This window comes from Sphaerodactylus townsendi, linkage group LG06, assembly GCF_021028975.2.
Source record: "Sphaerodactylus townsendi isolate TG3544 linkage group LG06, MPM_Stown_v2.3, whole genome shotgun sequence".
In the NCBI taxonomy this organism is placed as follows: domain Eukaryota; kingdom Metazoa; phylum Chordata; class Lepidosauria; order Squamata; family Sphaerodactylidae; genus Sphaerodactylus; species Sphaerodactylus townsendi.
In genome coordinates this window covers 98340154-98355687 of record NC_059430.1, presented here as the reverse complement: position 1 = coordinate 98355687, position 15534 = coordinate 98340154, and the positions used below count along the sequence as shown (strand labels likewise).

At 44.1% G+C, this 15534-nt stretch overlaps 2 protein-coding genes across 4 annotated transcripts in view; one reads left to right on the top strand and one right to left on the bottom strand.

Moving 5' to 3' along the window:
* LOC125434149 (CUB and sushi domain-containing protein 1-like) overlaps positions 1 to 15534 on the bottom strand; it is an 890459-nt gene that overhangs the window by 812697 nt on the left and 62228 nt on the right. The window lies entirely within an intron of this gene.
* The window catches only part of LOC125434151 (CUB and sushi domain-containing protein 2-like), a 218565-nt gene that overhangs the window by 187968 nt on the left and 15063 nt on the right, over positions 1 to 15534 (top strand).

The following is a 15534-nucleotide window of genomic DNA, read 5'->3' as shown; positions in this document are numbered from 1 at the left end:
TGGTGCCCCAAAATATGTGGGGTGGATGCAGCTAGAATTGATTCCGGTAATAAACTGTTTCCCCACTGCCTGTAATTTTTTCTGCTCTTAAGTTAAGCATCATCCATCTTTGACTTGCTTCTCTTAGTGGAACTTCATGCTGAGCTGGATGATCTCCACTAAGAAACCTTATTTCTTCAATTCAGCTGTGGGAAATAATCATTTGCATCTTAGGTACTTTGCACTGGATCATTTTTTTTCCTCTACAATAATAAAAGGCAGGAGGTGGGAAACACTCACCTTATGCTTAGAGATCAATCTTAAGTTGAACTGAAACCAAAAATATTTGCCGCTTTTGGATAAAATTCTTGAGTAGAGATTGAAAAATAATTACCACCCCTTCTGAGTATTTTTTTTTAAAAAGTAATACTTCTAAAAAATGTTTACCTGTTTGGTTAAAACTGGAGAGGAGAATCCATGAGAAATTGTAGAGAGGCTTACATCTTGTAACCCCTCTCTTGTTTCCCATCTGGTGCCACCTCCCTTGTTCTGGCCCAGTTTCCCACCATCGGCTCCTATCTTCCCCTGTCTTACTGCCCCCCAGTTCACACACCCCCACTGACACATTTTCTAGTTTTCCTCCATTTTCCCTCCCCTCCCCCTGCTGTTTCTGTTTCCTTCTCTTCTGTCAGGTTTTAAGTTGCTTTCGAGGTTGCTTATAGGGAAACCAGAAATGGTGGTTGAGATTTTACGAGAACTTGGCATTCTTTTCCATCACCCTTTCTCTCTTTTTATTTTAAGATTTTTTCTAGCTTTGGGTGATCCACTTGGCAGTTGGGGGGGGGGGGCAGCTATTGCATATCATTAGGGTACAAGACTACTCTAGTTCTCCTTTGCCTCTTTCACCTTCAGCAATACCATCTAGTAGTAGGGTTACATGCAATCCCTGGAGAAAAAAAGTCTCTCTCAACCTGGAGCTGACAACCTTAACAGAGACTTCCCATTAATGATGTACAACCTGAATTCCTGCCTCTATACTTCTTGGAAGACCCTGCACAGAAATTTGTTACATCAGAAAGGAAAACTATTGTTGTGTTGGAGTTCCATGGTGGGATAGCTTAATCAGCACTGGCCAATGCAATTCTGCAGCCATCCCATAGAACAAAGTTGTTGCAGCTGAGCTCAATGGAGGCTTTCCCACAAATTTCTTGAAGTCTGCCAGGCAAGATGACACATTTTATTTTTTGAGGCATAAAACCTCTTGATTGCTTTACATGCACACACATGCCCCAGAAACAGTGTTTGAAAACAGATGTCATGTCTGCGTCAAGTGATGGTGGGGCAATGACTTTCTATTATTAGAATTGCAGGGTGCTGCTATTTGTCATTGTCTGGAATTGTTGCTTTTTTGTACTTGGAGTAGATGAGAAATACTCCCAGCATGCCTAACGCATTGATTGACGTGGCAGACCTTGCTGAAAGACCAGAATGCTATTAAGCCTCTGTTTGGAATCTCAATCTACCCTGGGGGGGGTTCCAGTGTTCTTTACATTGCATTCCTTTGGCTATCCAATAAAGCCTCATGGTAATAAAATGGGCATGATTGACACAAGCTAAAATAATATTAAAGGGAATGGGGGAGAGGAATAGGACAACAGTTTTCAAATGTCTCTTGCTGCAAGCTTGATGGTTGGAGTCTCCGGGTCCAAAGCCACCTATTGTCATGGAAACAGGGCGCTGTGTTGTCTACAGTCTGCCAGGATTGTGGGTTTGTTTTGAGGAGGTGAAGGTGAAATGCTTGAGAAAATGGCCACACTGAATGGCTGTGTCCTCACTCCTTGGAGGCCCATCTCAGGGTTACCTGGCTCCAGGTAGGGGCTGGGCTTCTTCTTCTGCAATCACATCTCTCTCTCTGGACTACAGAAATCAGTTCAGCTTAGAGGAAATGGCAGCTTTCAAAGAGTCAAACCAGTGGAATCGTGATAGCTGGTGAGCTCCTCACCAAACTCCACTTTCCCAAGGCTCTGCCCCTACAAATATCCAAGAATTTTCAAAACTGGAGTGGGCAACTGCAGGCCCTAAAGTCCCTTTTGATGCTTCAAAAGTGAAACCAACTTGGAATAAAACCAACGTATCACATATTATAACGCATGATTCTATGCTATAAAGAAAAAAGCATAACTTAGCAGTGCTGGCCGTTAGGCACCACCAGACCAGTAGGGACCCTGCCATCTAGATTTGTCTCTCAGGCTACTGGGTCCCCAACTCTTCTGTCCTTGATATGTTTAGTTGACAGTCCTCCGCATAGTATGGAATATGGTCCTTGCTGACAAATTTCAATCAATTTTTTCTTTACAAAATGTTAATGCTTTTCTTTGCTATTTACCTAGATCCGCAGGGTGGACCTGAGTAGAACCTATGTCTCTCAGATGTTCTCCAGATAAACATGGATCTGTTACAATTCCCATCAGCCCCCCAAAGCCAGCATGGTCAATTGGCCATGCTGGCGGGGAGCTGATGGGAATTGTGTAGTCCATAGAACATCTGGAGAGACATAGGTTGGTCAGTCATCACTGACATAGATGTTCTGGAAAGTAGGAACTGAGTGTGGTGTGAGTGCGTTAAGAGTGTCAGCCTAGTGTCCAGGGGAGACCCTGGAGTTCAAATTCCTACCCGTGCCATGGAAGTTTGGCTGGGTGACCTGTGGACCAGTCACAATGGAGATTTCCGCGACAGTAGAAATAAAATATCCTGCCAAGGACGTTTTTTAAAAAGATCCATTTTGGCTTTTTTAGTTCCCGCGACAGCTCTGCCAAAAAGCCAGCCAAAAGCGTGGCTATTGGCCAAAACAGATCTTTTCCCCCACCTGCTGCACAGAATTCTGGTCAGTTTCCAATTTGTGCCTGCCATTATTTTGTGTACTGCTGCGAGATTCTCCATGCCTTCAAGCCATTTTGTTGAAGAAAGTTTTCCACAGAGGTTTCTTCTGCTTGCAGCTCATCCAAGCGTCGCGATTTCCATGTAAAAAAGTAAAATGAATAAAGGAGGTTCTTTACCTAAGCGTTCCTACATTATTACATGTCTTGTTTTTTCCTTTTTGTTGTCAGGGGGATGTCTGCGAAGCTTTTTCACAGCAACATAAATATCGCTGGATATTGCAGCATCTCTAATCGTGTCGCCGTTGGCTTCACAGACATTACGGCTCAAAAAAAAGGGAGGGGGGAATGACTTGTCCACCAAATTTCTAGGCAAAACAAACTTCTTTCATGTACTCTTACACAGAAAAACGCGATGCAGATGAGCTACAAGCAGAGAAAACCTCCATGGGGAACCTTCAGAGAATCTCTGCTGCAGCACATAAAATGGTGGGCTCGAGCAGTGAAAATAGAAGTAAGAGGTTTGGGCGGGAGAAATAAAGTGTTTCCTGCCTGCTTTTATTTGCTTTGCAGTCAAGAAACGTCTGCAGACCAGGTTAAGGGGAAGACCTGGGTTGAGAGGAATAAAACGTTTTGAAAATGTTTTGTGGGAGAGAACTGCAAACTGCCCCCCCCCAAAATGCTTTTTGAACATCCCCAAGATGTTTTGTTTCTGCTGTGTGGAAATCACTATTCCCTCAGCCTAACCTCACAGGGTTGTTGCAAGGGGAAAAACTGAATGAGAATAGAATGCCATAAGACACTCTGGATCCCCACTGAGAGAAAGGTGGGGTATAAATGCACTAAATAAATAAGATTCTAAATTTGCTTTACATTTAGATTTTGGTAAAATTTAGTGACAGCACATGGTTGATACATGCCGCCCTCCCCTATGACATTCACTAGTCAAAACTATTTAATTGCCGTTAAAATTCCTTGAATTCTTTGTCATAATTGGAATCTTTCAGCTGCATCTTGAACTCTGATTGTGGTAGCAGCAAGGAATTAAACATTCCAAGTTACCTTTGGGCAGCAGAAACATTTCACTCCCCCCCCCCTTTAAAACAACAACAACAAACCCTTTTTGCAAAGTTGAAGAAGGATCCATTGACGGTGATGGAGCATTCTCTTGTTTTTATTCTAGCTAGCTTCCTACGCATCTTTGTAGACATCAGCCATTTGTTTTGCAGTTACAGAACCACACTTGGTGACAATGGGAGCATCAATTATGCACCACCACCTGCATTCCATTAGAGGCAGAATTGCCCAGAGAATGCTCCTCCCGTTATGAAAATTAGGATCTCATCCCTGCACAGCAAGCTCTGTATTTGTATTCTTAAGATTGTTTTCCGTGGGGTTGTTGTCATTTTCCCCCACTCCATGGTTTGAATCTTTTCAGTTATTTTTGTGCTGTTGATGTACACTTTCTTGTTCTCTGCCAACCTGGTATCCCCACAAAATATGAACAGTTCTAGAAATGGAAGGGTGCCCACTAGACGACCTCCTTGCCACATTGGAACTCCATAGAGAGCAGGTGACTGAAGGAAAAAAAAATTAGAAGAGCAAGTCTGTTACAGACAACAGAGCTGAAAAATACAAATTGTTCCAGGACCTGCTTATATGTAGCTTCAGAGAGAGACCACATCCTCTTTTGAATAAGTCTTCCCTATGCTTGCAGATCACGTGATAACCAGCAGAATCTGGACCTCTGTGGAGAAACTCTCAGACAGCCACTAGTGCTAATCAGGGGATGTGGAGGAAACCAGGGACATCATGATTGGGCCCTTCCATGTGAACCAATTGTACACCTAGAATATGGCTCCTGTTCTCTCCAATTCACAGGGGCCATGCATCAAATAGGGGGATGCTGACTTTATTGCTGGTGGGAGAAGTGTTCTGTGATGGCAGAAAAGTTTCAGAATTGCTGCCATAAAGGATTACTCCGTTGACAGAAAGGGTAGGAATTGTTAAGCCAAAGAATAATGGATATCCCAATAAACTGTTAGTTGCTTGTTAAGAGGTCTAGACCAGTCAATAGTTTGCCCGTAACCATCCATCATTCCTTATGGAGAGTAGTCTTCTCATTTACATGGGCTGCTATTAGTAGCATAAATTAGTGATGTTGCTGCAGATCTGGCCCAGCCTCTGTCTGTGCTATGATCTCCAGGATATCTTCTCAGCGGGGTCTTTCAGGTGACTTCTGATTTTTAAAAAATCATACATATAATTTGTAATCTGCCTTGAGTCTCTGCATGGAAGGTGAACTATAAATGGGAAATTAGTAATATGGATGCCTCTTTTCAGTTCAGTTGTGGTGAAAAGAGCAGGCTGTTTTGCCCAACTCTAATCAGGCCCAGGCAAGAGACAATGCTGAAACAGGTTTTGCTATGAAAAAGGAGAAGAGGAGGAGTTTGAATTTAAACCTCTCCCTTTCTCTCCTATAAGGAGACTCAATGGGGCTTACAAACTCCATTCCCTTCCTCTCCCCACAACAGGGGGGTAATGCCCATTGGGAAAAGTGGGCAGTTGCCCAGGGCTCCCCCCTTCTGGCGGGTGCCAAAAATGCAGAGTTCATTTGTGAGGTTTTTTTTGGTATTTTTTTGGGCTTTCCGTTTTTGGCCTGCAGGCGGCGCAGTTTTTAGGCTAGAATCATGGTGGCGAACCTTTGGCACTCCAGATGTTATGGACTACAATTCCCATCAATTCCCAAAGACTGTACTATCTGAGACTTTTAAGGAAGCAGCAACTGGATGGAAAACTCCTGGTGTCCTTTTACCGCTGTGCTATAGAGAGTGTCCTAACCTACTGCATCTGTGTATGGTTCTCCAGTTGCACAGTGGCGAATAGGAAGGCGCTCCAAAGGGTGATCACCACTGCACAAAGGATTATCGGCTGCCCTCTCCCCTCCTTGGAAGAAATCTATAATGCCCGAAGCCTAAATAAAGCCCAAAATATTCTGAGGGACCCGTCTCATCCAGCACACTCTCTTTTTAAACTGCTACCATCTGGCAGACGATACAGGGCCCTCAGAACTAGGACAAAGAGGTTTAGAGACAGCTTCTACTCTAGAGCTGTGGCTATGCTAAACTCCGCTGCTTCATATTGATGTATTTGGGGCTGTGTAGGGATGGGTGGAGGATGATGATGTATGAGTCTGAAATTGTGTGCATCGAGGAATGCTGCTGTAAATTTCGTTGTGCGTGCACAATGACAATAAAATGCTTATGCTTATGCTTATGAGCCCCTGCCAGCATGGCCAATTGGCCATGCTGGCAGGTGGTGATGGGAATTGTAGTCCATAACATCTGGAGTGCCAAAGGTTCACCACCACTGGGCTAGAAGGACCAAAATGTCCGGGCTGTTTTGGGTGACTCTCCTGATGTTATCACCCAGGTTTGGTTCAGGGAGTCCAAAGATATGGACTCCCAAAGGGGGTTTCCCACCCGCATTGTTTCCAATGGGAGCTAAGAGGAGATGGGGGCTACACTTTGAGGGTCGATAACTTTGGACCCCCTGAACCAAACTTCACCAAACCTGGGAGGTACCATCAGGAGAGTCTCCTAAAGGTACCCTGAAAGTTTGGTGCTGCTAACTTAACAATTGCACCCCTGACAGCAGACACCCCCCAAATTTCCCCAGATTTTCCTTTTAAATTCCTCCCCTAAAAAAGGAGAATCTGGGCTCCCTAGTTTAAACACCATTGAAAATGATGCTGTTTGGGGGTGGATTCTAGCATCACTTGTTTAAACTAGGGAGCCCAGATTCTCCTTTTAAATCCACCTTAAAGGGAGAATCTGGGGTTCCCAGTTTAAATAACATTGAAAGTGATGCTGTTTCCCCCAGTTGGGGGGTACTGGACACAACACCATAAAATGTTTTCATAGCAGTAATAAAACATTTTGAAAGCATTTTGAAAATGTTTTCAAAAAAATTATTTCTACTGTGTGGCATGGCCTATTGCTGTGTTCAGATTTGTGAGTTGGGGCATGTTCTATAATGTGATGGTGACTTTGAAACAACCTGGTGTAAAAAATCATTGCTTGGTCACGGTGGGGGAGGGCGGCTGCCCATGGGGAGCACCAAACTCCAGTTTGCCTAGACACGCCACTGGGCGTAGCTACAAGGGCACCATGTGTGTGGCGCGTGCCTGGGCGCTTGCTTGGGCGGGCATTAAACTCAGGTTTTGCCCAGGGCTCCAGTTTGCCTAGTTACGCCACTGCCCCACAACAGACACCTTGTGAGGTAGGTGGGGCTGAGAGAGTTCTGAATGAACTTGACTAGCTCAAGGTCACCCAACAAGAATGTAGGAGTGGGGGAACAAACCCAGTTCTCCAGATTAGTATCCACCTGCTCTTAACCACTACACCACACTACACCAGTGGATATATTTTTTATGAGAGATGTTTTCAGAGGAGTTACTGGTTTCTGACAAATGGTTCAAAGCCTCATACGCCACAATTGATTCTGGAGCTCTGCTCTTCAACAAGGCCCTAAATGCCTCTTAGTTGCATAGCCTCCTTGGCAAGGATAAATCAAGGCTGGCAGCCTGCCAAAAATGAGAAAGGATTGATCTGCTGACCACAGCACAAGAGTTTGGGGGCAGGGAGCCTCGCTTTTTGCACTGATTTGGTGGGAACAGGTTGGTGTTTTGCTGCTGCTAGTCAGAGAATATTCTGCAGGGGAAAGACTGGGATCAGCCTCCTCCTCAGGTCATTTTGAAGTTCACTTGACAGTTAGCTTACCAGGTTGTAGACACATTACACTGAGAGATATCTTACAGACATCATATCAGTTAATGAAGTGTACCGTTGTCTGTTCATAGTACTTTCCCTTTATTCTAGCAGAACAGGTTACTGAATTTTAAAACACTGAGGACATGGCCCCAACGGAACTGGCAACGGGCACAAACAGCCATGTTTTCCTTCAGACTTTATGACCTGGATCCCACTTTCAAGATTTAGAAGTGAAAGAAGGACACTTAAACCAGCTGATCTGTTCTAGTAAATTAAGGAGAATAGCTAATGCTTACACTAGCTCCATGGTGGCAAACCTTTGGCACTCCAGATGTTATGGACTACAATTCCCATCAGCCCCTTCCCGCATGGCCAATTGGGGCTGATGGGAATTGTAGTCCATAACATCTGGAGTGCCAAAGGTTCGCCACCAGTGCACTAGCTGTTGCTGACGATTGGAGAACATACCTTCTCCAAAGGAAGGCAGTGCTGTATAACATTGGGATCTGGGTGCCCCAGGTTCAAAAGCCCACTCTACTGTTGATGCACGGTAGGTGACCATGAGCCAGTCATATCTTTTCTTCTCAGCCTCATAGTGATACATGCTTCTGTTGATCCTCCATTGGGGAAAAAGGAAGGATATAAATGAAATAAATAAAGATTGGTTCAAATGTGACTATTAAAGTCTTGTTTTCTGGTTTTCCGGAAACAGACTAACATAATTTATTCTGGTATGAGGTAAAATAATAAATTGGCTCACAAAGCACATTCTATAATATAGTTTGTGAGTCTTTCAGGTACCACTGGACTTGCTATAACAGACTAACATGGCTGCTGTGTTGGAATCATCACTGAAGATTTCTCTGCGTTCCAGGAGTACTTTCTCTACTAAACAGCCAGTAATCAAACTCAGAGTTCCAAAACACATTTAAGACAGACGCATTATTTTCATTGCTTTGTGTCTGGAAAGACGTATTGGCCAATATACTAAAACCAAAATCATTAACTTCCTTTGAGTATGCTCACAAATGGCTAATGTCTTGGAATATATAGTTGTTAGTCTCCCAACCTCCTCTAAGGACCTTTTGGGACTCTCTCAGGCTGTTAAACGCAGAATCCAACCGTTCAAGTAGCTTGATCATGAGTCTGAGGAAAGAACTGCGGGAAGAAATATTTGCTTTCCATTTTCCTAGGCAATTGGAATCCAGCTTCCTGAAACATGCGTTTTTGTGGCCTTGTTAAAACCGTTTCAAATGCAAAGCCAGGTGTCTTCAGACAAATAAAATAAATAACATCCCATTTAAACTGCTTATAAAATCTGTTTCTTTATAGGCTAAAATGGGCTGGAGCCAGAACAGGAAACCTGAAAACAGCAAACATTGCAACATGTCCATTTCTCATTTCATATTATTTTGGTTGTGGTTTTCTAATTGTTTGCTTTCCTAGATTTATGAGAAAGCCTGGAGTGTTGTATATTTGTTTAGTATGGTAGCTCAGTATATTTTACATTTCCTTTAGAAAAAATTCCTTTGTATAAAAATGCTGCAGAATAAGAACATAAGAACTAGCCCTGTTGGATCAGACCAGAGTCCATCTTAGTCCAGCACTTCCCCTGCTACTTTCGCAGTGGCTCCACCAGGTGCCTTTGGGAGCTCTCACGTGCAGGATGTGAAAGCAATGGCCTTCTGCTGCTGCTGCTCCTGGAGCCCTGGTCTGCTAAGGCATTTGCAATCTGAGATCAAGGAGGGATCAAGATTGAGTAGCCATAGATCGAAACTCTCCTCCTCCATAAATCTGTCCAAGCCCTTTTTTTAAAGCTGCTGCTATCCAGGTTAATGGCCATCCACCACCTCCTGGTGGCAGCATATTCCAAACACCAATCACACGTTGTGTGAAGAAGTGTTTCCTTTATTAGTCCTAATTCTTCCCCCCAGAATGAAAGCAATTTTCAGCTTCCCCCACCAAAGCTATAGAGGCCCCTCCAAAATACCGGCTTTGGGTGAATCTTCCATTAATTATTGCTTGGCTGTCAGCAGCCTTTGTGCACCTTGTTCCTTGTCTAGGAACCATAAGAGTTAGAATACAAGGTTAGTTTTAAGATTACATGTTAGAACCCATCAGAGTTTATAGATTCCGGGTTTTTTTACTTCACTTTTATGTTAACAGGTACATAACAGGAAATTTGTTTTGAGAGTAACCTCTGTTGCCTAGGATGGGAAGCAGGTTTTCCAGAGCTTTGGCAATGGATCTATGTATTCTGTTCCAAGTGTCCTGATATCTTCTGTGGTCAAATAGATTTTGCATATTTTTTTAAAATGCTCTAGAAACACTGCTAAAGTTGTTTGATTAGGGAACAGAAGTCAAGTAGGAGTAGGTATAAAAATGAGTGTAAATGTCTCTGTTCTGAAGTGGTTCTGGACCTCCAGTGTTTACTCCAGAACTGCACTACCCAGGCCTGGATGAGTAAGCACAGCCAGCTACAGACCTCCTATGGGACCTTAGGACCTACTGCAGCTGCCTTCACTGACCTCTCTCTATTGTGGCCTCCAGCTTTGAGACTTCTCTTCTCCAGTTCTTACTATGCTTCTTTACTTCATCTTATTTCATATGCTTCTTACTATCTTTCACTCCTAGCCGCAATTGGTGCTCGGTGAGGATTAAAACAGTAGTCTTCCAGTCTTTTCTATGGTAGCTTTTCAGTTGTTCAAGATCCAGGACCAAACTTATGACAGAAGGTCATGTGATATCAAGATAGGGGAGCCAGAGTCATAACCTCCTTGAGTAAGTTAAAAACTCAGGAGTGTGGTCAAGCCGGGCCAAAAAGGCAAGAGCTGGGGATAGGAGAAGCACCAGCTAGGCACCAGAGAGATGGGCTGTTGTATGGGTTCAGTCAAAGCTAAGTGGAGGAATCCTCCTCACTTCTGATTTTGCTTCAGCTCAACATCCTTCTGCTGTTCTCAGCATGCAATTTCAAAGGGAAGCCATGGGAAACATACTCGTTCCCTAAACAGTCTTTCCAAAGGTGAACTCAGTCAAGGCCTTCCATGACCCACCCAGTAGGTCATGAGCCTTTACCTCAGAGCTCCCTACCCACATGGGTTGAAGGCCACTGATCAAAAGGTGTATGAAAATATCAGAACTCTGCTTCCCCAATGTGCCTCCCTGGCAGGATGGAACATTGTTCCAGAAAACTCACTGTTATGCTGTCAGGGTCTCCTGGGTAATCTCCCATTTCCCAGATCAAAGTGTCACCATCCCACTTCTGCTTTTTAGCCTATTCCATGTGTGGTTGACCAGTCATCTCCATCTTGTATTAGGGTCTCTTCTGTACCAGCCTGCAGGCTGCATCCAGGTCCCCCCCATCTTTGACTGGAGAACTCCAAAAGGCTAAAAATGAGGTCAGTTGTGAAAAGGCATGTTGAAGCAAAGCTCATTTTAATGTATTGTTGAAGGCTTTCATGGCCAGAATCAGTAGGATGTTGTGGGTTTTCTGGGTTGTGTGGCTGTGTTCCAGTAGTATTTTCTCCTAATGTTTCACCTGCATCTGTGGCTGGCATCCTCTGAAGATGCCAGTCATAGTCGCAGGTGAAACGTCTGGAGAAAATACTACAGGAACACAGCCATACAACCCGGAAAACCTACAACATCCTAAAGCTAATTTTATGGAAGGTGGACAGAAGTAGGGCTGACTGGTCCAAGGGAGAAAAGAGCCTCTATCATCTTAACCTAGGTCCTGCCATATTTCTTTCTACTGAATGCTTACTGCCTAAGCAGGCCTGAGAATGTTTACCCTTTCATCCCTCCCTGGACCAGTCTGCCCTTATCTGAGCCTGCAGCTGCAAAGAAGAAGGGCGGTAGAGCTGAAGTGTTTTCATCCCAGTTTTCACTGTCTGAGGAATGTGTGAGTGTGGGACAGTACTTTCCAGCCTCGGAGGAGAAAAGGGGAAGTTGTGGGCCTGACATATCTCTGCTGGGGAATATAATGCTTTGCCTGTTCTAATGTTCTCAGTTCTGACAATACAGATCAACAGCTTTCCTATGCTGGCCATCAATAAATGAGAATTCTTCTTTCAAAATACTAATTCCTTCACTGATCAAGTCTGGGGTTGTGACACCATCTTGTGGAATCATAGTGGGAAGGTGGGGAAGAGTCTATGAGAGGTGTGTAGAGGTGGTCCTCTGCTGCGTAGAAACTAGAGTCCATTTCAATTAATACAACTGCACATAATAGGAGCATGCATTACCAGCAGTCCCCCTGATATCTGAAGTCACCAAGTTGTATGAACAGGGTGAATGCATGTGTTAACTATGCCTTGGCAGGTGTAAATATGAACCATGAAAAATCCATTTGTCAGCTTGCACACACTGTAGATGTACGAGCATAAATATGTGCATTGCCCCTGTTCATGCAACATGGTGACCAAACATGTGGAAAGGTTTCAGGTTGCACGTGTTCCCATTACCTATGATTGACAGGCGCCCAGTAAATGAGATAATAATGTCTGTAAATATCTGAATGTTTGGAGAGAATCGAGGAGCAAGAAATGAGTCAGGGTGAATGATGGAGAAAGAAGTCTAAGCTTGGATTTCAGGAGCTGTTTACTCCTCAAAGACCTGTGGGGGCTCATGGATTTGGGCTTTAGCTCAGTTCAGCTCATGCCTGACGGGAAGCAGTAGCTTGATCGTACCTTTCTCATCTCTCTGGGGGGAAAACAGACCTTTACCCGTCTAGCCATCGAGACCCCGCTTGCTAAACAAACAAGCCTTGCTTAGTTTGTTTGCTGAATGTAAGTGAAGCTGATGGGTTTATGACTCCACTTGGCAGTTCTGTGCAGATTCAGTAAGCCAGAGGAAGAAGTTGAGAACATTTGTAATGCTGCTTTTTAAGCGTATCAAATATGCATTATCTCATTAAAAATGTCCTGGCCTATTATGACTCAAAACAGTTGCTTGCAGTGTACTGTGCCCAAAATGTGTGTGCATTTGTCTGTGTTTTAAATCCACGGTTGTTGATGGGCGTTTTTTGAAATGTCACAACAATAACTTACAGCCCTCCTCATCGAATTAGGGGAAATGTGAACAAATGGTTCATTATTTGGCATTGGAAGGCTGTTAATATTTTACAAAGGATTGTTTAATTAAAGTTCCAAGAACAAAGGGAGACTTCCATTCGGGACAGGGGAGGAGACCAACAGGTTTATGCTGAGTTAGTGCTGGTTCTGACATAATAATTTTTTCTGCTGGAAGGAGTGCTCTTGCGGAATAATTCCCGTGGATGTCTACATGGCAACTTCCACACAGGGAAGCTTCCCGAGGTAGATCCACAGCTATCTCTGCTTTTATAGAGGAGCCTTTGCAAGACAGCGTTCTCACTGTAAGAACAATTAACTCGCGGCTTTTCCCTTTTAAAGCCAGGACAAGGGGGGGGGGGGGGGGCCCCCCTTTGTTCTGACTTAACGGGGCGCTGACGCCCTGCCCCCACCCAGTCCATGCATCGGAAAGGCTTGCCGCATTTCCCAAACAACCCCTTTAATGGGTCTTCTTCTTTTACAGCTGAGCTGTCACTCATCTGTGAGCCGTTATTCAACTGACAGGAGGAATTAGCAGGCCATTATTAGGGGTGAGTGAGAATGTTCTTGACTCTGTGTACTTGTGCTCCAATTGTTCTACAAGGAGGAAGCGTATGTGGAGGGCAGTAGAAGCTTGGCTTGAAGTGGAGCAGGTGGGTGCTGCTATCTCCACTGGCTCCCGTTCCCCACTGGCCTCCATCATGTTCAGCCCTTTCCGCTTCCCACAGTGGTGCCAGCCCAAATGGGGAGTGGGGATGGTCAACATGGAAAATTGAAATTTGCAGCTACTAGAGCTTTTATCATTTCTATAATGATTTTATTTTTTATTTTGGTATTTTTGCTGTCCGCGCTTTTCTTAAACATTGGGATCCTAACCTGTGAGATCAGCCTCTCAGAGCCCTCTTGAGGAACAGAAAAGAATCACATAGATTTGTGAGGATTTGTAAGGGGAATTCCCCATTGTTCCCCTTCCTATCCTCCTGCCAATGTCCTTTCAATCTGTCTGGGTTGATCACGGCCAAATCAAAAAAAAAGGCTCCCCATGTCTCACAAGATGACCTTGCAGTTGCTTTGGATGCCTTTTGGCATTGTTATAGCAACCCAGTGGACACTGAGAAGTGCTTGAGAGCATTGTTCCTCGGTGTACTGGCTCCCAAAATATAGTGTCATCTGCTAGATATTAGGCATCTCACCGTAGAAAATGGCTCCATGCTTGCCCTAAGGCGTGGTGGCGAACCTTTGGCACTCCAGATGTTATGGACTACAGATTCCCATCAGCCCCTGCCAGCGCATGGCCAATTGGCCATGCTGGCAGAGACTGTCATGAAGTAGCGAATCCACTAACTGTCTGGAGCAATATTCCTGAACCACCACCCTAAGGTCTCTCCTCTTCCAGTGTCATCCTGCAGGACAACACAACTCTGGCTTGGGGAGGTGGCTATAGCTCAGTGGTAGAGTGTCTGCTTGCTGTGCAGAAAGGGTCCCAGAGTTCAATCCTTGGCTGACATCTCCAGTTAGAAGAGGATCAGATAATATGAAGAGACCCACAGCCCAAGACGCTGTGGAGAGCTACTCCAGTCGAGGTAGACAATAGTGACTTTGATGGGCACCTGTGAGGGTCTGATTCAGTTTAAGGTTGCTTTTTGTAAGTTCATTTAAAGGTTTTACATCTCAGGTGCTGAAAGCCAAAATGGTGCCAAGGCCCCGAGGAGTTTGGGTAATGTTGGTCACGTTTCAGACCAAAGTGGTTTCCATTATAAAGGTAGTCCAGACACAAGCATAGACCCCCCTCCCCCCCCCAAGAAATAGCTGTTTAAAGGGGTCGTCACTATTTGAAGGTTAAGCAGGAGGGTCTTGTTTTTCTGTTTCCCTTGGATAAGATGTGTGTATGCAAGAAAATTCTTTTAAACAATAGGTTTATTTAAAAGTCATCCCATTAGACAGAGCTTCTGCATGAAATGTTGAAGGGTAATTATTAGAGTTATCCATGATCTAACCCCTGAGATTTTGTGGTTGACTCTGCCTCTTGTGGCATCTGTTTTGAGATTGCACACAAAACGTTATGTCAAAATTCAAAGCATGCCCACCAGATCAAAAAGATCAGGGAGCCCTTGTGTGGATTGTCTTATTAAAAAGCTTTTTAGGTTGCTCTGTTTGTATTTCGTTTTTATGTCCTAGCCTGTTTTTATTGACATGGTTTTATTGGCTTGGTAAGTTTTTGTTGTTTTTAGGTGCATGCCACCTTGATCAGGTTCTAGAGAAGTGGCATACACATTTTCTCAATAAAAAAATCTAGTGATAGGTGCAAACAGCAATATCCCTGTGACAGGTTGCCAGTATAAAAAGACTAGCCATACCAGACCAGGTATCAATTGTCTGATGCCTCTGGCTACCTTTTACCTGCTACACAATAAACCCGGTTCCGGCTTTAGCAGTATTTCAAATAGTTTGATACCAGCCATGAACTCATGAGCTTACTGTAGGCAATATTGTTTCAGCCTCAGTCTCTCCACTACATTTGTAATACAGTAATGATTGCCCTGACCTGATCCTCATGGCCCAAGCTAGCTAAATCTTGTCAGATCTCAGAAGCAAAGCAGGGTCATCCTTCATTAGTATTTGGATGGGAGACCACTAAAGAAGGCCAGAGTCACTGTGTAGAAATCTCTTTCCTCAAAAACCCTACAGGGTCGCCATGAGTCTACTGTGATGAGACATTAATTTCCACCACCAATTATTGCTCTGGCCTACTGACAGGACTATTTTAAGATGGGCTGATTATACACAACTTGTTTGCTGCGTGGTGGGGGTGAAGGTCTGTCACAGCAAGATTTTTTG